Source organism: Ornithorhynchus anatinus, chromosome 2 (assembly GCF_004115215.2).
Source record: "Ornithorhynchus anatinus isolate Pmale09 chromosome 2, mOrnAna1.pri.v4, whole genome shotgun sequence".
Taxonomy (NCBI): Eukaryota; Metazoa; Chordata; class Mammalia; order Monotremata; family Ornithorhynchidae; genus Ornithorhynchus; species Ornithorhynchus anatinus.
Window position 1 is genome coordinate 25,253,821 of NC_041729.1, and position 23,195 is coordinate 25,277,015.

Below are 23,195 nucleotides of genomic sequence, written 5' to 3' on the forward strand. Positions count from 1 at the left end.
AGACCGCAGGAGCATCTGCGAGTCAGAAGACCTGGGTTCCAGCCCCCACTTTGCCACTGGCATACTTTGGGACTTTGGGAAGGTCACCTAACCTCTCTGAGCCTCAGTTTTTTGACCCACATAACAGACTTGATCATACTTCTTTCTCCCTGCTTCACAAGGCCGTTGTAAAGATAACACGTTGTTGTTGTCTTATGCTGTCAAGTCGTGTCCGACCCATTGCGACGCCATGGACACATCTCTCCTAGAACGCCCCATCTCCATCTGCAATCGTTCTGGTAGTGGATCCATAGAGTTTTCCTGGTAAAAATCCAGAAGCGGTTTACCATTGCCTCCTTCCACGCAGTAAACCCAATCTCCTCCCTCAACTCTCTCCCGTGCCGCTGCTGCCCAGCACAGGTGAGTTTTCACTTGTAGCAGATGGCCTTCCACTGGCTAGCCACTGCCCAAGCCAGGAATGGAATGGATATGCCTCTGCTTGACTCTCCCTCCCCTAGTCGAGACTGGTTGAGTACTGGAAACTCTCCAGGTGTGACTCTGAGAGGTGGAAGATTAAATAATGAATGTTAAAAAGTGCTGTGAAGAAATAAAACACCCATCAAATTCAAGGTGTTACAGCCGTGTCACATGCTAATTAAAGCCCCAAATGAACAATTACAATCCAAGACAAGATAATAGGATTATCTCCGTCATTGGTATTATTTCTAAAACTTTTTATTTCCCCCTAAAGTCATCGGTGAAGCTCAAGCTGTCCCGCCCCTTCCCCTGGTGCCTACCCAACCAGCAAAGAAGCCTCACTCCATTTTCACAAATAAATTGCTATTTATTTTTGGAAAGAGAATAGAGGATGGGCCTGAGAGCTAGAAGACCTGAGCTGTGATCCCAGCTCTGCCTTTTGTCTGCTCTGTGAAGTTGGGCAAGTCATTTAACTTCTCTGTGCCTCAGTTCCCTCATCCGCAAAATGGGGATTTGATACCTGTTCTCCCTCCTGCTTAGACTGTGAGCCCCATGTGGGACCTGATTATGTCAGCTCTTAGGATAGTGCTTGGCACATAGTACATGCTTAACAAATAATATAATTTATTTGTTTATTTATTTTAATAATTCTAAAGAGCTCATGTCAGAGTTTGGGTTTGGTGCCGTGGAAAACTTATCAAATAACAGACCTTTTAAAGCCAAGAAAATGCCTCTTTGGTATTATATAGAACGTGCTGTCGTTCATCTAGAATTCAGACAAGTGATTATTTTCTTTCTGTTGGCTCATTGTTGAGTGCCTCCAGAGGCGGGGACTTAAAAGAGTCAATGGGGAGCCTGTATTTATTGAATGTCTACAGTGGGCAGAGCACTGTAGAAAGCATTTTGGAGAAACCAACAGAAGCAGAAGATAGAGCGGGCGGAGGACTCAATTGGACTGAATTAGATGCCCTGTTTTGGAATGGAGCTGCCCCTCTTTGGCTGAGCAGACTAGTCTATCTGTAAATCTCTAAACCTAGTCATATCTGTCTTCCTGCTTGAGTGTAAGCTCCTTGTGGACAGGAAATAGGCCTCTTTGGTCTCTTGCACCTTCCTAAGTGCTTAGTTCAGAGCAGTGAATCCACTGGGCTCTCACTAAATGCCATTCCTTTTTCTACAACGGAGAGGAGGGCGAGATCAGCTCGCCCTCGCCCATCTTGCTGCACTGATTTCCTCGGAGAAGCAGTGTGGCTCAGTGGAAAGAGCCCGGGCTTGGGAGTCAGAGGTCATGGGTTCAAATCCCAGCTCAACCGCTCGTCAGCTGTGTGGCTTTGGGCAAGTCACTTAACTTCTCTGTACCTCAGTTACCTTATCTGTAAAATGGGGATTAAGACTGTGAGCCCCACGTGGGACAACCTGATCACCTTATATCCTCTCCAGCACTTAGAACAGTGCTTTGCACATAGTAAGCGCTTAACAAATGCCATCATTATTATTATTATTACTATAGCCCAGCCCACAGATTTTGCTTCTCTAGTGCCAGCTCGCTCACTGTGCCTCGTTCTCATCTGTCTCGCCCCCGACCCCTTTCCCACATCCTCCCCCTAGCCTGGAACTCCCTCCCCCTCCATCTACATGCCGGACCACCACTCTCCCCATCTTCAAAGCCTTACTGAGGTCGTATGGTCTCCAAGAGGCCTTCCCCAAGTAAGCCCTCTTTTCCATGACTCCCTCTCCCTTCTGCATCGCCCTTGATATTCACCCCACCCTCAGTCGCACAGCATTTATGTCCAAATCCCTAATTTATTTATTTATATTAATGTCTGTCTCCCCTTCTAGACTGTAAGCTCTCTGCGGGCAGGGAATGTGTCTCCTATATTGTTATATTTTACTCTCCCAAGTGTTCAGTATGGTTCCCTGCATACACTGAGCCCTCAATAAATACGATTGACTAACTCTAGACTGTAAGCTGCTTAATAATAAAAATGATTAAAAATTGTGGTATTTGTTAAGTGCCATTTGCTATGTGCCAGGCATTGTACTAAACGCTGAGGTGGATACATTGCTGAGCTTGGACATAGTCCCTGTCCCATTTGGGGCTTAAAGTCTCAACCCCCATTTTACAAACGAGGGAACTGAATCACAGAGAAGTGAAGTGACCTACCCAAGGTCACACAGCAGACAAGCTCCTTGAGTGCATGGAACGTGTCTATCAACTCTGTTACACTGTATTCTCCCAAGCTCTGCACACATTAAGTGCTTAGTAAATCCCGTCGATTGTTTGATTGATATTGCACAGGCTGGGAGAGAGGCCTGCTCAGGATTTGGTCCCACTTGCTTTGGGCTGCTGCATTCTTCACAGGACCCTCTGTACCCCGCTGAGCATCCTGTAGTTGATATGGGAGGGGGCAAGGGGTGGAGGAGGGGAGGGACAGGGAAAAGGCCCCAAGGGTCAGGATTCATACCCCAAAGGGGGACTGTCCTAGGCCAGATTTCTGGATCTAGAACTAGAGGCCTTCCCTTCCAGACAAATCCCTGGAGAAGGCCTGTTCCTCTCCGTTGCCCCTTTCAGGAATTAGAAGCATGTTGGCCGAGTGGATAGAGCACGGACCTTGGAGTCAGAGGACCTGGGTTCTAATTCCAGCTCCACTGCTCTGCCTGCTGTGTGACCTGGGGCAAGTCACTTCACTTCTCTGAGCCTCAGTTTCCGCATCTGTAAAATGGGGATTAAGACTGTGAGTCCCGTGTGGGACATGGACTGTACCCAACCTGATTTGTTTTTATCCACTCCAGCATTTAGTTCAATGATGGCACATAGTAAGCACTTAACAAATACCACAATTATTATTATTATTCTCCCTCCCTCCTCCCTCTTCGTATCTGATGGATCACCATCCTTCCTACCTTCGAAGCCGTGCTAAAATCACATCTCCTCCAAGAGGGCTTCCCAGACTTCTGAGTCCAACCCGATTACCTGGTACCAACCCCAGTGCTTAGTCCAGTGCCAGCCACATAATAAGCACTTAATAAATACCACATCTATCATTACTATCATTAATGGTAGTAATAATAATGTTGTATAGCATTAGAATTATGAGCATTACTTCAGGAAGTGGATAGATGGCATCCGAAGTGAGGCGACTCTGCAGCTGAAGAAACAAATCAGCTCTTCGGGGCTGTAAAGCTTTCCTCACGGTGTTTGGTCTGTAAAGCTCTTAGTCCAAATCTCCCCTTCTAGAATCACTCACTCCCTGTAGTCATCCTTGCTCTTTAGTCACTCCACAGTCCTACTGGGTCACCTGCTGTGGGACTGGGCCTTCCCTTCTCAGCCTTTGGGGTTATCTCTTCTCAGGTCAAGTGCTTAGTACAGTGCTCTGCACATAATAAGCACTCAGTAAATACCACTTATTGATGATGGTCCCTGTGCGGAATGAGTCTTTTCCTCCTTTAAAGCCCTTTTGAAGGGGGAAATGCAACATGATCAAAAATCCTTTTGAGGTTTTCGGGTGCACCGGTTTACGGCTCTTGGATTCAGGGAATCAATCCATCACTGGTATTTAATGAGTGCTTACTACGTGCAAAGCACTGTACCAAGTGCTTGGGAGAATACAGTGCAGCAGAATTAGCAGACATGTTCCCTGCCCAAGGGTCCCAAATCCCCAGGTGTTTACAAAGAAAGGGTTTATGCTCCATGGTGTCTCACTGTGTGAAGATTTTCCTTGGAAAAGAAGCCCAATGTTTAGGCCTGGAAAATGCAGTGGAATTTTAGCTGCATATTCTCCTTGCACCATCTGAGGCCCCTGGGAGAGAACAGGGATCAGTAAGCCCAAGAGAGGTGAAAAACAGTTATATGTTGTTGAGTGAAATATGCAGCGGCTGGATTTATGATCACTGACAATGTGATTATCTTAAAGTTGCCCTCAAATCCTGCTTTAGACTGTGAGCCCATGCGGGACAGGGACTGCGCCTGACCTAATTAACTTGTACCTACCCCAGTGCTTAGAACAGTGTTTGACACTTAGTAAGTGCTCAACAAATACCATTTTCCATACCTCGGGTTCCTCAGCAGTAAAAAAACGAGGATTCAAGACCTGTTCTTCTTCCTACTTAGACTGTGAGTCCCATCTGGGACAGGGACTGTGTCTGACCTGATTAACGTGCATCTACCCCAGCATTTAGAGCAGTGTTGGACGCATAGTAAGTGCTTTACAAATATAATAATAATAATAATTGAGCTGACTCCTCCAGATACAGCCAGGAACTGAAGAAGAAGGAGATAGTAATGCGGACCGATTCTTTAGAGTGTCAATTTCTCACGGCCAGAGGTCCACTCTCCATTGGAACCGGGACACCAGACCCCCTGGAACTTAGTATATTCTGAGCCTGGTTCTCTCTGGGTTGTATGAAAAGGAAGAACTCAACATTCCTGGTCAAATGGGAAAAATCAAACCTAACAGTAGGTTGGTCGACTCTGTTGGAAACTACTTTTGTTGGTCCCCACGTCCCTCCATTTGACAGTGGAGAGGAATTGTCTGACTCTCCAGAAATCGTTCTACGGGAGAGTCAGTGAGGGGTAAATTAGGGCTGATGGGCTTTGACACTAGACCGTGTTTACCTGCCGCTGTCAGGTCTGAAATAGCAATCACTTGTGACTGAGTGAAGCCAAATGGCTGAGGGAGGCGGAGGAAGGAAGAGAGCGGGAGGAGGGGGAGGCTGGCTTCCCAGCAGGGTAAACGCTGACGCCCTCCGTGTCGCTGACATGGATGAGACGAGCCAACCTCAATCTCGGTAGCCTCTGCATTTACCTCCCAGCAAGCAAGGTGATAATTTATTGTTCCAGCTGTCCGTTCAGTGAAACTGGAAAGCGTCTCCTCCCCCTCACATCCTGCTTCCCACTGCTTTTTGCGGAGCAGTTGGGTCTGGCCTCGGCAAGTCCCAGCCTAACTTATTCCCCACCGGTCATGGCTCCAGCACGAAGGAGAAAAAGCTCCCCCCACCGAACTGCGTTGGGTAAAAATCAACCAGTCCGAGCAGACAGCTTGACAGCAAGAGGCCATGACCCTCTGCGGGTTTTCCTGCTGGGTTTAGCTCTGAAACCTCAGCCGCAGGAAGGTTTTCTCAGGAAGTGTTTCATAGGGGAACTGATGCAACATGAATAGTAAGAAACACTTGTCTGCTGTGTGACCTTGCACAGGTCACTTCACTTCACTTGCTCCTTCATTCATCCTCCCTCCCATCCCCACAGCACATACCTATATATCTGTATATACCTGTAATTTATTTATTTATTTATCTATCTATTCAGTCATTTATTTATAATAATAATAATGATGGCATTTGTTAAGCACTTGCTATGTGCAAAGCACGGTTCTAATTAATGTTTGTCTCCCCCTGTAGATTCTGAGCTCACTGTGGGCAGGAATGTGTCTGTTTGTTATTTTACTGAACTCTCCCGAGGGCTTAGGATAGTGTTTTGCACACAGTAAGCGCTCAATGAATACGATTGAATGAATTTTATTGGGACTCAGTTCCCTCGTCGGCAAAATGGGGATTAAGCCCCTGAGTCCTGTGTCGGGCAGAGACTGCGTCCAACCCGATTATCTTGTATCCACCCCAGTGCTTAAAAAAAAAGGAAAAAGGCAGATTGTTTTAGTTCTGAAATTAGCACCGGCCATCGAACTTAGATCTAAGCAGGCACTGATAGGTGTTCACAGATTTACACACATCCCCCAACTCCATTGCACTGTACTTTTCCAAGCCCTCAGTACAGTGTCCTGAACACAGTAGGCACCCAATAAATATCACTGATCATTGATTAACTGATTGATCCACACCAGACATGATGATGATGATGCTGGTATTTGTTAAGCGCTTACTATATGCAGAGCACTGTTCTAAGCGCTGGGGTAGATACAGGGTAATCAGGTCCCATGCAGGGCTCACAGTCTTCATCCCCAATTTTCCAGATGAGGTAACTGAGGCACAGAGAAGTTAAGTGACTTGCCCAAAGTCACACAGTTGACAAGCGGCAGAGCCGGGATTAGAACCCATGACCTCTGACTCCTAAACCCATGCTGTTTCCACTGAGTCACGCTGCTTCTCTCCAAGTCCCTCGTTGTTAACGTGGCAGGCACACGGTCCAGGGGCACGCTGAACTCATTTGCTGAATTTATATGCCAAAGGAATGCTGAACGCGGTAAACTCCACGTCCCTCTCCCCCGAACAAAGGCACTCCACATCCATACTCTGAGAATACATTCGTGGATGCCCACGCGGACTTCTCTCTTAGGTCAGTGGAGTCCAAGGGTGGTTTTAGCAGAGTCCGCGATGCTGTGGAGAGAGGCCTGTGATTGATGACTGTGTACAGGAGTGAAGTCATCCCTACCCACGCACAAAACGATTTCCACGATCGTCTAGAGAAAGCCCCTGAATACAAGTTCAGGGGAATTTTTGAATAGTCACCTCCTGTTCTCTCCAACTTCAAAGCATCGTTAGGGTGAATCCCTTCCAGGAGGCCATCTCGGATAAAGCCCTCTTTCTTCTGGCTCTCTCTGTGTCATCTGTGTACGTTGAGCTGTGACCTTTGGCCATTTGATATTCGCCCCACCCCCTACCCCACGCCATTTGTGTACATATCTTTAGATATTATAAATGATTTATTTATATTAATATGTGTTTTCCCCACTAGACTATAAGCTTTTTAAGGGCAGGGATCGTGACCGTGAATTCTGTTCCATTGTACTCTCCAAGGTTCTCATTAGAGTGGTCTGCACGTAGTAAGCGCTCAGTAAATACCACTGATTGACTCGTTGATGTGTTCAGAGATAAAAACTGGCCTGGATCGGGACAGAGTTGGTAATACTGGCATAGTCCTTCCTGGGTATGTCACCCACATTCCGGTCAGAATGGAAGTTCTGTGAGAGACAGCAGAAACATAATAATAATAATGTTGGTATTTGTTAAGCGCTTACTATGTGCAGAGCACTGTTCTAAGCGCTGGGGTAAACACAGGGGAATCAGGTTGTCCCACGTGGGGCTCACAGTCTTAATCCCCATTTTACAGATGAGGGAACTGAGGCGCAGAGAAGTGAAGTGACTCGCCCACAGTCACCCAGCTGACAAGTGGCAGAGCTGGGATTCGAACTCATGAGCCCTGACTCCAAAGCCCGTGCTCTTTCCACTGCGCCACGCTGCTTCCCTGAAACAAAAGAACTGAGGTATTTGTTAATCATTTACTAAGTGCCAAGCACTGTATTAAGCACTGGGGTAGATAGAAGACAATCAGGTTGGACGCGGTCCCTGTATCATGTGGGGTTCAGAGCAGAGTATGAGAGAGGTTCACAATCATTGTTCAATCACCTTTTCTCTCGGTTTTGTGTGTCCCCCTTACTGCGTCGGTACGTGCCTTCCATTTATTCCATTTAGTCGTATTTACCGAGAGCTTACTGTGTGCGGAGCACTCTACTAAGAGCTTGGGAGAGCACAGTAAGAGAAGCAGTGTGACTTAGTGGAAAGAGCACGGACGTGGGAGTCAGAGGACATGAGTTCTAATGCCGCCTCTGCCACTCGTCTGCTGGGCAAGTCACTTAACTTCTCTGTACCTCTGTTATCTCATCTGTAAAATGGGGATTAAAAGTGTGAGCCCCAGGTGGGGCAACCTGATTACCCTGTATCTACCCCAGCTCTTAGAACGGTGCTTGGCACCTAGTAAGTGCTTAAAAAATGCCATAATTATTAATACAACAATAAACAGACACATTCCCTGCCTACAGTGAGTTCACAGTCTTAATAATAATAATAATAATGTTGGTATTTGTTAAGTGCTTACTATGTGCCGAGCACTGTTCTGAGCGCTGGGGTAGACATAGGGGAATCAGGTTGTCCCACGTGGAGCTCACAGTCTTAATCCCCATTTTACAGATGAGGGAACTGAGGCGCAGAGAAGTGAAGTGTCTTGCCCACAGTCACACAGCCGACAAGTGGCAGAGCTGGGATTCGAACTCATGAGCCCTGACTCCAAAGCCCGTGCTCTTTTCACTGAGCCACGCTGAGCCCATGCTTCTCACGTGACTTGCCCAGCAAAGTGAAGTCACCATGAGCTGGCTGTGTTCCAGGACTTCACTCTTGGTAGACCCGGCCTGCCATTTTTTCATATGGTATCTGTTAAATGCTTACCATGTGCCGGGCACTGTACTAAGCACCGGGGTAGATACAAGCTAATCAGGTTGGACACGGTCCGTGTCCCACATGGGGCTCACAGTCCGAATTCCCATTTTGCAGATGAGGTAACGGAAGCACAGAGAAGCGACTTGGCCAAGATCGCCCAGAAGACAAGTGGCGGAGCCGGGATCGGTACCCAGGTCCTGCCGACTGCCAGGCCTGGGGTCTGCTTCTGCCATGTGATACGGTGAGTGGGGAAGTACTCAAACAGCCACATGTGTCCTCTGAAATAGGTCCAGACCTCACAGGATTTAGAAGGTTGGGTTCTTCGACCTCCTGGCAGGCTTCAAACTGGGTGAGGAGCTTCTGCCGTCTCGTTATTGCCACGCTTTGTCCGTCCGTCCGTCTTCCAGGAGGTCTGCCGGCCTGGGGTTCCGCTTTCTCCTTCTTTAACTCACCCTGTGTCGTTGCGTGGGAGCCAAATGGTGCGACCACACAGAGATGAAAATCTCTGGTTGTGTGTCATGTTCCCGGATGCAGACTAATTGGTTAGTTCAGTTTTCTCGAGATTTATTGTCAGTCCGTAAAACCGTGCCAAATCTGCAGAGCAATTCATAATCAGCTGCATGTCGTCTTCTTGGGCGGGTGCCTCTAGAGCACAGTCATCTGCTTATAGCGGTTCTTGAATCATTATCTTAAATGGGAAGCAAGGTGGTCAATGGAAAGAGCACGGGCCTAGGAGACAGAGGCCTTGGGTTCTAATCCTTCGCCACTTACCTGTTGAGTGACCTTGGGCAAGTCACCACGCTTCTCTGTGCCTCGGTTCTCTCATCTGCAAGATAGAGATTCAAGAGCATAATAGTAATAATAATAATATTAGTAAATAATAATAATAATAGACAGCACGGCCTAGTGGAAAGAGCACACGCCTGGTAGTCAGAGGATGTGGGTTCTATTCCCAACTCTGTCACATGTCTGCTGTGTGACCTTGGACAAGTCACTTCTATGTGTCTCAGTTACCTCATCTGTAAAATGGGGATTAAAACTGTGAGTCCCATGTGGGACATGGACTGTGTCCAACCTGATTACTTTATATCTACCCCAGTGCTTAGTACAGTGCTTGGCTCTTAGCACTTAGTAAAACCACTATTATTATTATTATTACCTGTTCTCCTTCCTACTTAGACTAGGAGCCCCATGAAGGACTGGATTATCTTATATTTAGTACAGTGCTGGCACATAATAGGTACTTAGCAAATACCATGGTTATTATTATTAATAACAACGATAATAATGCTAATAATGGTATTTGTTAAGTATTTACTATGTTCCAGGCACTGAACTAAGCTCTGGGAGAGATACAAGTGAATCAGGTTGGACACAGTTACATGTCCCACATGGGGTTCACAGTCTTCATCCCCATTTTACGGATAAGGTAACTGAGGCCCAGGGAAGTGAAATGACTGACCCAAGGTCACAAGGTAGATATGTGGAGGAGCCAGGATTAGACTCCCAGGCCTGTGCTCTATCCACTAGGCCATGCTGTCGATTATTATTATTATTGTTACTATTATTATTTTTTATCACTGTTATTATTATTATACTCTCAATGATGCTCCTTAGGCCTGGAGGAGTTTCCCAGTGGTCCCCTAGCCAATTCAGACTCCAGCTTGCCAATTTCCTGTTACCTCCTGAAGTATACCAGCATGGAATAAGGTGAACAGAACTGGGCCTATCCACTCACACCGCTTCATTCTGACAATGGCAGGCAAAGGATAAGACGGGGCACCTTCAACTATGACTCAAAAGAGCTTTTCTTCATGCAGTAGCAGTGTTGCCTAGTGGAAAGACCAAAGGCCTGGGTGTCAGGACACCTAGATTCTCCTCCCAGCTACACCACTTGCCTGTAGCAAGTTGAACAAGTCACTACACTTTTCTGTACCTCAGTTTTCTCACCTGTAAAATGGGGATGAAATGCCTGCTCTCCCCTCCTTTAGATTATGAGTCTCCTGTGGGATACGGACAGTGTCCACCCTGATTATCTTATATCTACCCCATTGCTCAGTGTAGTGCTTGGCACCTAGTAAACAACCAATAATTATTGCTAATTATTATTAACCTACAGATCTTGGCAAATTTCTCAGGATCCGCAACGTTTGTCAGAACCTTTGTCTGGGGATGGGGTCAAATGTTTGCCTGAAATCGTGAAAGTGTAACAGACGTTATCGCCTTACTCGTTATACTTCTCCTTTGACGGTAGTGCTGCTAAAATTATCTCTGCTGTCCTATATTTCGGTCTAAAGCCGCACAGTAATTCTGGAGTAGTGTTCGGTGGACTGTGGGTTTCAGAATCGGCCCAAGAAGATTGTAGGTTGGCAGTGCAAAGCCAAGAGATGTATACCTTGAGAAAACGGAAAGTTTCAGAGAGACAGAGAGCTCTTGAGGAAGTAGGCAGAAACGGCAGGAGAATGCATGTTGAGGGAGCTTCACTAGCACGTGGTTAAACGAATAAATAACCTGTTTAATAAAGCATGTAGTGACTGAATTGATTCTCAGCGAAGAGTCACATCAGGTAAGAAAAACACTGGCCTCAACTCCTCTTCCTTTCTCCTCCCATCCACCCCCAACCCTGTCTTCCCTCTTTAGTTTCCAGGGATACAGTCTGAGCTGGGCTCGGAAGATCAGGGAGCTGGAATGGGGATTTAAAGAACCGGGAGGAAAATAACGAGTCTGTCTATGGAAAAGGCCCAGTGTGACATCCTGCCCGGAAAGAAGGCAGTGAGACTCTGAAATGGAGGGATTAAAGAGATTAAGTTGGGCTCCACCATGGAGTTAATGGGTAATCCAGGGACCATTCTGCCTCACCTCTCCAGTGAAGCTTCTCCACCTAAGGATGTTTCATCCAGAGACCAACCGGAGTTGATGATGATGATGATGATGATGGTTTTTATTAAGCACTTACTATGTGTCAGGCACCGAACTGAACTGAACTGAAGTGGAAACAAGCAAATCGGGTTGGACACAGTCCCTGTCCCATGTGGGGCTCAGAGTCTCAGATGAGGCAACTGAGGCCCAGAGAAGTGAAGTGACTGGCCCGAGGATACAAAGCAGGCAAATAGCGGAGCCAGCATTAGAACCCATGAACTTCTGACTCTCGGGCCCGGGCTCTATCCACTATGCCATGCTGCTTCCCTGTGCCATGCTGCTGGCCTCCGGGAAGACCTGAGCCTCAGACATTCCATCCAGGCGGATCTCCGCCCTTTTCTTAAAGGTTTCCAGGAAAAGAGACAGGATCCATATCCGACAGACGATCACCCTCCCCGCCTTCAAAGCCTTATTAAATCACATCGCTTCTGAGAGGCCTTCCCCGACTAAGCCCTCATTCCCCCAACTCCCTCCCCATTCTGTGTCGCCCTTGAACTTGGATTTATACCCTTTATTCACCCCACCCACCGTCCTAGGGTATTTATGTCCGGATTGGTGATTTCTTTTAGAGTCTATCTCCCCATCTACACTGTAAGCTCCTTGTGGACAGCAAGCTCGTCTTCCAACTCTGTTGTAGTCTCCCAAATGCTTTGTACGGTGCTCTGCACACAGGAAGTGCTCGATAAATATAATTGATTGACTGATTGACACATTCGAATCTCACAGCCCTCACAGACCTGGAGCTCTTCCTTAGACGTCTCCTAACTCAGCTGTCATTTAGGCGCATTTCTTTTTTTCACTCTCCTTATGACAGATATCATCATCATAAGTAGAGTTTCCTGGAAACCTTTTCGAGACAAATCGGATTTAACAGGCCATCGCCCGAGGAATATTAAGGTTTGAAACGCTGAGGTATGGCTTAGAAAATTTTTCCATAAAATCAAAGCTGCCTGGAACCCCCACAGATCACTTCATCCCCGTCTCCTTGTGTCTTCTCCCTCCTACTTAGTCTGTGATCCCTCCGTGCGATGGGGACAGTGTCCAACCTGATTATCTTGTATCTACCCCAGCACTTCCCTCTCAGGGTCGCACTTGGAGAATTTCCAGTCCTCTACCAGTCTCCACTACGGGAGGGAGAGTCAAGCAGAGGCCTGTCCATTCCATTCCTAGCTTGGCCAGTGGTTAGTGAGTGGAAAGCAATCTGCTACAAGACAAAACTCACCCGTACTGGGCAACAGCGGAACGGGAGAGAGTCGAGGGTGGAGACTCAAATTTACTGCGTGGAAGGAGGCAGTGGTAAACCACGTCCATATTTTTACCAAGAAAACTCCCTGGATCCACTACCAGAACGGCTGCAGATGGAGGTGGAGCGTTCCGGGAGAGATGAGTCCATGGCATCGCTATGGGTTGGAGACGACTCGACAGCATAAAACAAGACAAGACCCCAGCACTGAGTCAAATGCTTGGCACAGAGTCAGAGCTTAGCAAATACCACAGTTATTAGGGGGAGGTCAGCTCACCTTCCCCAGCTTGGAGGGTTCCATCATCATCATCATCATCAATAGTATTTATTGAGCCTTACTGTGTGCAGAACAATATATTAAGTGCTCGAGAGAGCACAATGCAACAGTTGGTAGACACATTTCCTGCCCATAATAACAATAATAATTATGGCATTTGTTAAGCGCTTACTATGTGTAGAGCACTGTTCTAAGCCTGGAGTAGATACAGGGTGATCAGATTGCCCCACGTGGGGCTCACATTTTTATTTAATCCCCATTTTTACAGACGAGGTAACTGAGGCACAGAGAAGTTAAGTGACTTGCCCAAGGTCACACAGCAGACAAATGGCGGAGTCGGAATTAGAACCCACGACCTCTGACTCCCAAGCCCGTGCTCTTTCCACTGAGCCACGCTGCTTCTCTAAGAGAAACAAAATAAGCGTAAGTGAAGCAGCGTGACCTAGTGAACAGAGCATGGGCCTGGGAGTCAGAAGGTCATGGGTTCTAAACCCGGCTCTGCCGCTTGTCTGCTGTGTGACCTTGGGAAAGTCACTTCACTTCTCTGTGCCTCCATTACCTCATCTGCAAAATGGAGTTTAACACTGTGATCCCCATGAGGGACACTGACTGTGTCCAACCTGATTACTCCGTATCTACCCCAGCGCTCAGAACCGTGCCTAACAAATGCCATAAAATAAAATAAAGTTACAAGCTTATAGTCTTGCGAATAATAATAATAATTATAGTACCATTTGTTAAGCACTATGTGCCAAGAACTGTACTAAGCGCTGGGATGGATGTGAGCAAATCGGGTCGGATACACTCCCCGACCCACGTGGGGCTCACGGTCTTAATTCCCATTTTGCAGGTGAGGGAACTGAGGCACAGCGAAGTGAAGTGACTTGCCCAAGGTCACCCAGCAGACCCGAGGTGGAACAGGGATTAGAACCAGGGCCTTCTGACTCCCAGGTCCATACTCTGTCCACTAGGGAATGCCGTCAGTGGGGATGCCGTCTTGTTTCTGTCTTGTTCTGTTTTGCTTTGCTGTCTGTCTCCCCCATTTAGACTGTGAGCCCATCAGTGGGCAGGGATTGTCTCTATCTGTTGCCGAATTGTCCATTCCAAGCGCTTAGTACAGTGCTCTGCACATAGTAAGCGCTCAATAAATACTATTGAATGAATGAATACTGGCCCTGTAGGCAGAAGCTCCACGGAGCCGCCAGTAGCAGCCATATTTACGCATCAGATACCATCTTCGGCCCCAGCCATTCCCCTCGGGGGTACGCTCCTCGATGACAGCTGCCTCAGTTGAAAAGAGGAAGCTGTTCTTCTGTTGGGTTAATTTGTGATTGCCCCTCCATGGGTGGGATGAGTGGTCACATTAACTTTGATTGATTTGTAATCCATTTTGTTTAAATACTTTGCCTTCTACCTTGTTAGACAGAATTCATTTGAATCTAAAGGCAAGCGGGGCGGGCAGGGGTCTTCCGATTAGAGGGGAAGCCAGTTTCAGGCTGAGGGACCAACTTGAGTGAGTGGACAGAAGCAGGAGAGTCAAGAGGGAGGTAGTTAGAAGGACGGCTTGAGAGGAATAAAGACAGCGGGAGGGAGGAGTCGTGAGGGGAGAGGGCTTATACATAGGGTGGGGGGAGTTGGCGAAGAGCCTTGAAGCCTGAAAAGGACTATTTGAACCCCCGTAATTACAGGACGAACGAAAACTATTCAGAGGGCAGCCATTTCCTTCACCGTTTCTGTCCATCTGAATGGAGAAAGGACCAAGCCAACATTTTCCTCTTTGCCAAACACAAATTGGACCCTCTTCGTATTGTAGAAAAATGTATTTAATTTATGCATTTCGCCTTCTGGTACCTCTTCTAGTTTTATTTAGAGCCAGAAGGAGAGTGAGGGAGCCACTTTCTGTGCTGTTAAACTGGAAAACCCTTAAAGCCTCAGGATAAAGCTATTTTTCTTCTGGAAATTCCAGCTCAGCATCAGGACCAGAGTGGAAAATCAATCGATCAGTTGACCAGTGTATTCAGTGAACGCTTACTGTGCACAGAGCCCTGCACTAAATGCTTGGGAGAGTTCTACCAAAGCAGAAGACCCAGATCCTGCCCTCAAGGGACTTGCAACCTATGAAACTCCCAACTGCTGGTTGCCTGGCCTCTTGCGTATGATTATCAAATCTCCCAAGCAGGTTCTTGATCCTGATGTCTCGGGACGGAGGATCATCTGTCAATCTCGGAGGAGTAGTCCGTCATTTAGTCCAATGAGTTCATTTTGGTCATTCTTGGAAGTCGCATATATTTACGTTCCACCGGTGTTCAGATGACCTACAAATTGGTAGAGAAGCAGCATGGCTTAGTGGAAAAAACTTGGAAGTCAGAGGTTGTGGGTTCTAATCCCAGCTCCACCCCTTATCAGGTATGTGACTTTGGGCAGATCACTTAACTTCTCTGTACCTCAGTTACCTCATCAGTAAAATGGGGATTAAGACTGTGAGCCCCATGTGGGACAATCTGATTACCTCATATCTACCCCAGGGCTTAGAACAGTTCTTGGCACATAGTAAGTGCTTAAATACCATCATTATATTACTATTATCCGGGTTCCCTTCATTAAACGTCATGGTGAAACCAGTCAAGGAGTGCTTGGCAATGGAAAGGGATAGTCAGAGCCGTTATTAAGCACTTACTGTAAACAGAGCACTTGGCTACGTGCTGGAAGAAAATACAGCCCACCTCAACTTTTAGTAAGAAGAAGGGATTGGAGACGGTCACATCCCACCTGATTAAAACGCAACACAAAATGCGGGCAGGGGCCATGCCTGCTAATTCCGTTGTATTGTACTCTTCCAAATGCTTAGTACAGTGCTCTGCCCATAGTAAGCACTCAGTAAATACCATTGATTGACTGATTGATTGAAAAGTCTTCATTTTGCTGAAGAAGCACGTCAGTGCCTGGCTAATCCCAGCCACACTTCAGTAATCCTGATTAAAATGTCCTCTGCTCTGCGAGTAAGCCTTGGTTATCAGGGGATTTGGGCTCTCGCATTCAATTACAGTCTCTCCCTGCCTGCTTGAGAAACGGAACTGGAGCAACTCCTGCCTTCACGATGACATCTGCTTTCCTTTTTCTTGCGAAGAAAAACCTCCAGTGCTGGTGAAGCAAAAAACTCTTAGCACAGTGACTCAGCTCAAGGTACGCAGCTGTTTCCTAGAAGAAAAGCAACAGAGCAATTTTTCTGGGGTGTTTTGCTCAGGGGTTGCTCGGGGTATTAATATATTGCTTCGTCGCCTTCCACAACTGTGTCACCAATTCACATCCGGCAGAGCCGACGGTGACTCAACCTGCTTCCAGAAATGAGCTGGGCTATCTGCCAGGGCTCTGTTAAAGGGCAAGCTCTCTGCGGGCAAGAGTGGCTTCTCTTTACCTTGTTCTGAGTGGTGCCCAGCACAGTGCTATTTAAATGTGATGATCTAAAGGGTTTTGGAGTACAAGGATCACGGGCTCTCTTCACTTTATTATTATTAATAATAATAATGATGTTTGTTAAGCGCTTACTAAGTTCCAAGTTCCGTACTAAGTGCTGGGGTAGATAACAGATAATCAGGTCGGACACAGTCCCTGTCCCAGATGGGGCTCACAGTTTAAGTAGGAGGGAGAACAGGTACAGAAGCCCCACTTTACAGATGTGGAAACTGAGACACAGAGAAGTTAAGAGACTTGCCCGAGATCACATAGCGGATAAGCGGCGGAGCTGGGATTAGAACCCAGATCCTCTGCCTCCCAGGCCCGTGCTCTTCCGCTAGGTGCGAAAGGGGCCAAAGACTTTGCTGGATTTCAAGCCAGTTTTCCAGTAGGCATTGCTGATTCCTAGTTGCTGGAAGTGGGTGTTAGATATTCCAAAGTGTTTAGCCAAGGAAGTGTGCAATCATTCACGTTCCCTGAAGGAATCTTCAACATATGCTTCATGGCTGACCAACCAACAGAATACGCCTCAAGCGCGTCACCAATCACGTTCAGGCTAATGGCTAATGTCACGACCCAGAAAGCTAAGGATAAGACTGGCCGAGGTGATGAGAAGGAGCGTGGCCTAGTGCAAAGGACACAGGACCGGGAGAGGGGAAACCTGGGTTCTAATCCCCACTCTGACAAATGCCTACTGGGTGATCTTGAACAAGTCACTTAATTTCTCTGAGCCTCGGCCTCCTCATCTGTAAAATGGGGTTGAAATACCAGCTCTCTTTCCTCCTTAGACCGTGAGCCCCATGTGAGACAGAGATCGTGTCTGGTCTGATTGTACTGCATCTCCTCCAGTGCTTGGCACACAGTAAGCAGTTAACAAATGCCATTACGACCATAACGATGGCAATATCGTTGAGGAACTTGGCTCTTAGGAGATTCTTTCTCGTCTACGCCACCTTGTATTCATAGATGAGGCATGAATAACCATAGACTGGACATGTCCGAAAAAGAACTCCTCCTATAGCCACCCAAAACCTGCCCTCCCTCTGATTTACCCCTCACTGTAGACAGCACCACCATCCTCCCTGTCTCACAGGTCCATAACCTTGGCATTATCCTAAACTCAGCCCTCTCACTCAATCCACATATTCAATCTGTCACCAAATCCTGTCGGTTCAACATTCACAACGTCACTAAAATCCACCCTTTCCTCTCCATCCAAACTAAACCATTAGTGTAGTGCTACCACACTAATCCCGACATTTATCCTTTCTTTCCTTGATTACTGTATCAGCCTCCTTGCCGGCCTCCCTCCTTCCTGTCTCTCCCGACTCCAGACCATGCCTCGCTCCGCTGCCCAGATGATTTTTCTACAGAACAGTTTGGTCTACGTTTCCCCACTCTTCAAGAACCTCCAGTGGTTTTCCATGCACCTCCGCATCAAGCAGAACCCCCTCAATCTTCTTTGCACCCATCACCTCACCTCCCTGATTTCCTACTATAACCTAGTCTGTGCATTTCACTCCTCTCGTGCCACCCTACTCACTGTACCTCAGTCTCATCTATCTCGCCGTTGACCCCTTGCCCATGTTCTGCCTTTGGACTGGGTCGCCTTCCCTCTTCCTATCCAACTGATGATCACTCTCCCCCCACTTCAAATCCTTACTGAAGGTACATCTCCAAGAGGCCTTCCCCGACTAAGCCCTCATTTCCTCTTCTCCCACTCCCTTCTGCGTCACACTTGGATTTATACCCTTTAGTAACCCCTCCCTCAGGACAACAGGCCTTACATATGTATCCATAATTTATTTATTTTTATTAAATGTCCATCTCCCTTCCAGGACTGTAAGCTCATGATGGGCAGGGAACACGTCTATCAACTCTGTTATACTGTGCTCCCCTAAGCGCCCAATACAATGCTCACCACACGGCAAATGCTCAATAAATATAATTGATTGATTTGACCAGATCTCATAGCACAAAGGAATTCGGGATCAGTTGTATCTTTAGAAATGGCGATTTTCATGTTTACCCTAACCCAATTTATCCATAGGACCACTTCACTGCTCAGACTTGACCGGCTTCAATCAAAATTCCGACTACTTCACCTTTTTGCCTTAACTCCTGTCTAACAACCTCTTAGCTGTCACCCTGTTATCTATCTATTGAGCACTTACTTTGTGCAGAGCAATGTACTAAGTACTTGGGAGAATCCAATAGAATTAGCAGTCCCAATCCCTAGCTATAAGATTTTCAGGCTTTACCCACTACAGTGTGATTTTGGCACTTGCTCTTGTATTAACCAAGATGGTACTAGTAATAATACTAATAATAATTATGGTATTTTTAAGTGCTTACTATATGCCAAAAACTGTCAAAGATTACAAGATAATCAGGGTCCACACAGGGCCCATAGTCTAAGTAGGAGGGAGCAGAAGGATTGAATCCCCAATTTGCAGATGCGGGAACTGAGGCACAGACAAGGTGAGTTGCCTACGTTCACACAGCAGGCAAGTGGTGGAGCCGGGATTAGAATCCTGTTCCTCTGACTCCCAGGCCCGTGCTCTTTCCACTAGGCCACAGTGTTTCTCGCTGGTCTCCACTTTTACAAATCCAGAATCGGCATGGTCCCATCTAAGGACAGATATCTACTTCGGTCCCTTGCCCATGTATTTCACATCTTGTCTGCCACGCCCTCTATATTTCTTTTTCTTAGCAATCAGGCTGATCTTACGCTCTCTGCTTAATAAGCAAAGTTCCCATCAGAGTTTTCTGTAACATTTCAATATTTTCCATTTGCGTAAAATCTTAGACATCAAAAATCCCCTGCTTCTCTTTTGTTCCTTATGTGCGCTCTATTAGCTGTCCTGATCCAATCTGCTCACATGCATAATTCTGTCCATAATTCCCCATCTCAGTGACCTCCCTGGGTTCCGTTTCAAGATTTCTTCAGGGACAGGTTTCCGCATTATCAACCATGCAGATTCAGAGATCAGTCAATCAATCAATCAATTGTATTTACGGAGCGCTTCCTGTACTAACCATGTGGGAGAGTACAATATAACAGAGTTGGTAGACACATTCCCCATTTCAGATCTTCGCAATCCTCACATGGACCCCATCGACAGACCAGCTAAAATAATTTGAGTTCAGTCCCACAGAATTTGGCTTTGAAAAAAGGCACACACCTATGAAACCAATTTTTATCAATCAGTCAATCAATCAATTGTATTTATTGAGCACTTACTGTGTGCAGAAAACTGTACTAAGCACTTGGATTGTACAATTTGGCAACAGATAGAGACAATCCCAGCTCAACAACAGGCTCACAGTCTAAAAGGGGGAAACAGACAGCAAAACAAAGTAAGTAGTCAGGCCTCACTACCACCAAAATAGATTAATAGAATCAGAGCTATATACACATCATTAATAAAATAAATAGAGTAATAAATAATGTATATAAATATGCACAAGTGCTGTGGAGAGGGAAAGGGAGTAGAGCAGAGGGAGGGAGTAAGGGGAATGGGAAGGGGAGGAGGGGCAGAGGGAAAGGGAGGGCTCAGTCTGGGAAGGCCTCCTGGAGGAGGTGAGCTCTCAGTAGGGCTTTGAAGGCGGGGAGAGAGTTAGTTTGGCGAAGGGGAGGAGGGAGGGCATTCCGGGACTGCGGGAGGACGTGGGCCAGAGGTCGACGGCGGGATAGGCGTGAACGGGGGACGGTGAGGAGGTGGGCGGCAGAGGAGCGGAGCGTGCGGGGTGGGCTGGAGAAGGAGAGAAGGGAGGTGAGGTAGGAGGGGGCAAGGGGATGGAGAGCTTTAAAGTCAAGTGTGAGGGGTCTTTGCTTCATGAGAAGGTTGATAGGCAACCACTGGAGGTTTTTAAGGAGGGGAGTGACATGCCCAGAGCGTTTCTGTAGAAAGATAATCCGGACAGCAGAGTGAAGTATAGACTGAAGTGGAGAGAGACAGGAGGATGGGAGATCAGAAAGGATGCTGATGCAGTAATCCGGTAGGAATATGATGAGTGATCGTACTAATGAGGTAGCGGTTTGGGTGGAGAGGAAAGGGCGGATCTTGGCGATGCTGTGAAGGTGAGACCGGCAGGTTTTGGTGACGGATTGGATGTGTGGGGTGAATGAGAGAGCAGAGTCAAGGGTGACACCAAGGTTGCGGGCTTGTGAGATTAGGAGCAGCACGGCCTAGTGCAAAGAGCACAAGCCTGAGAATCAGAGGATCTAGATTCTAATCCTTGCTCTACCACTTGTCCTCTATGTGACCTTGGACAAGTCACTTAATTTATGTGCCTCAGTCACTTCATTTGTAAAATGAAGATTAAGACTGGGAACCCAGTGTCCAACCTTATTATCTTGTATCAGCCCCAGTGCTTAGTAAGTGCCTGGCACATAGTATGCATTTAACAAATACCATAAAAAAAACCAGTGAGAGCCAAAAGGACTAAGCAACTGCTCGGATGAGCCAAGCATAGGCCTGGGAGTTAGAAAGACTTGGGTTCTAATCCTGACTCTGCCGTGTGATCTTGGGTAAGTTGCTTCACTTCTCTGGGCCTCAGTTACCTCATCGGTAAAATGGGGATGAAGACCGTGAGCCCCATGAGAGACCGGGACCGGGACCCACCTGGTTAACTTCATTCATTCATTCAATTGTATATATTGAGCGCTTATTGTGTGCAGAGCACTGTACTAAGCACTTGGGAGAGTACAGTGCATCAATAAACAGATACATTCCCTGCCGACGATGAGCTTAAGGTCTAGAGAGGGAGAGACAGTCATTGATATAAATTAAAAAATGACAGATATATGCATAAGTGCCACGGGGCCGGCAGAGGGGAGAAACAAAGGGAGCAAGCGAGGTCAACATAGAAGTTGTATCTACCCCAGCACTTAGCACAGTGCCTGGCACATAGTAGTGCTTAACAAATACCATAAAAACAATTAGACTCTGAGAACTAGAAAACACCTAAAAAGGGTACCCCTTCATCCCAACTCTGCCACTTGTCTGCTGTGTGACCTTTTGCAAGTCACTTAAATTCTCTGTGCCTCAGTTACCTCATCTGCAAAATGGGGATTAAAACTGTGAGCCCCACATGGGACAACTTGATCACCTTGTATCCCCCCAGCGCTTAGAACAGTGCTTTGCACATAGTAAGCGCTTAACAAATACCACCATTATATCCATCCCCTGGCCTTTAAGGAGGCCAAGCTATTTCTACAAGATGAGCGTTTTTACTATTCTTTAATATTTCCAGAGAAGACAGTTCCCCTCGGTGCAACCCCCCTCTGTTCGGAAATGCTTCGTAAATTCCCGCAGTTTAAACCCACTTCCCTTTATGGGTGTTTCCAGGAGAGCTGGAGAAGAAACAGTCAGCAGTTTCTAGTAACTGGTCCATCAGCAGGAAAAGAGTGGGGAAGACAGGCCTCCCCCCTCCACCTCCCCCAGCCCCACCCCCCCGGGAATAATAATAATGATTGTGATATCTGTTAGGCACTTGCTATGTGCCAAGCCCTGTTCTAAGCCCTGGGATAGGTACAAGGTAATCAGGTTGGACACGGTCCCTGTCCCACATGGGGCTTACACTCTTAACCCTCATTTTACAGATGAGGTAACTGAGACACAGAGAAGTGAAATGACTTGCCCAAGTTCACCCAGCAGACACGCGGCAGAGACGGGATTAGAACCCAGATCCTTCCGACTCCCAGGCCCATACTGTATCCGCTGAGACATGCTGCTTTTGGGGAGACCAAACGAGGGCACATTCTCTTCATCCAGAGAGGGAAGGACAGGCAGAACTTGACGGGGAAGCTTAGGTGGTCCCAGAAGAGATGTGGATGGGTGGGGGCTAGTTGGCCTGTGGAAGTCCCCTCCCTCAGCTCAGAATTGGAGGGGAATCCGAATTCAGGTCCTGCCAACCACCCTGTCCCCACCCTCGCCGGTTGAGGGTGCCCAGAGGAGTTCAAGGAAGAGCCCCTTATGCAAATTGGCAATAATAATAGCCGTACTGATATTTGTTAACCACTTCCTATACCCAAAACACAGTTCTAAATGCTAAGGTAACATGACCTAGTGGAAAGAACACGGGCCTGGGAGTCAGGGACCCTGCGTTCTAATTCCAGCTCCGCCGCTTGTCTGCTGGGTGACTTGGGCCCTTCTTTGTGCCTCAGTTACCTCATCTGTAAATAAGGATTAAAACTGTGAAGCTCCATGGACTGTGTTGAATACGATTAGTTTGAATCTATTCAGCGCTTGGTATGGTGCCTGGCACATAGTAAGTGCTTAACAAATACCATTAAAAAATCCTAGGGTAAATACAATACAAACAGACTAAATGCAGTCCCTGTCCCACATAGGGCTCCCAGGCTAGGAGGGAGTGAGAACGGTTTTTTGATTTTCCAGATGGGGAAACGGAGGCAATCTTGAGGCTTGCACCGGTGCCCAGACTGTTATCTTCCCTTTTGCAGGAAAGGGATCAGAGTTTCTTGAATCCCATGTGGGACATGGTTTGGAGCTCCTAGGAGGGTGAGACTTTGAGAGGCCCGGGGGGCTCAGAACATTTAGTAACAGTAAAAATAATAATAATAATTGTGGCAATTGTTTAGTGCTTACTCTGGGCCAGGCACCGTACTAAGCACTGGGGTGGAAACAAGCAAATCGGGTTGGACACAGTTCCTGTCCC

General features: G+C 47.1%; 2 non-coding genes across 2 annotated transcripts; one reads left to right on the plus strand and one right to left on the minus strand.

Annotated features, from left to right (window-relative positions):
* Positions 1-409: 409 nt before the first annotated feature.
* On the minus strand, positions 410-547 carry LOC114809808. The gene has a single exon (XR_003757584.1). It is a non-coding gene; the product is annotated as a small nucleolar RNA SNORA7 (small nucleolar RNA).
* Positions 548-12,612: 12,065 nt separating this feature from the next.
* Positions 12,613-12,750, plus strand: LOC114809446. Its single transcript, XR_003757230.1, has one exon. It is a non-coding gene; the product is annotated as a small nucleolar RNA SNORA7 (small nucleolar RNA).
* Positions 12,751-23,195: the final 10,445 nt, after the last annotated feature.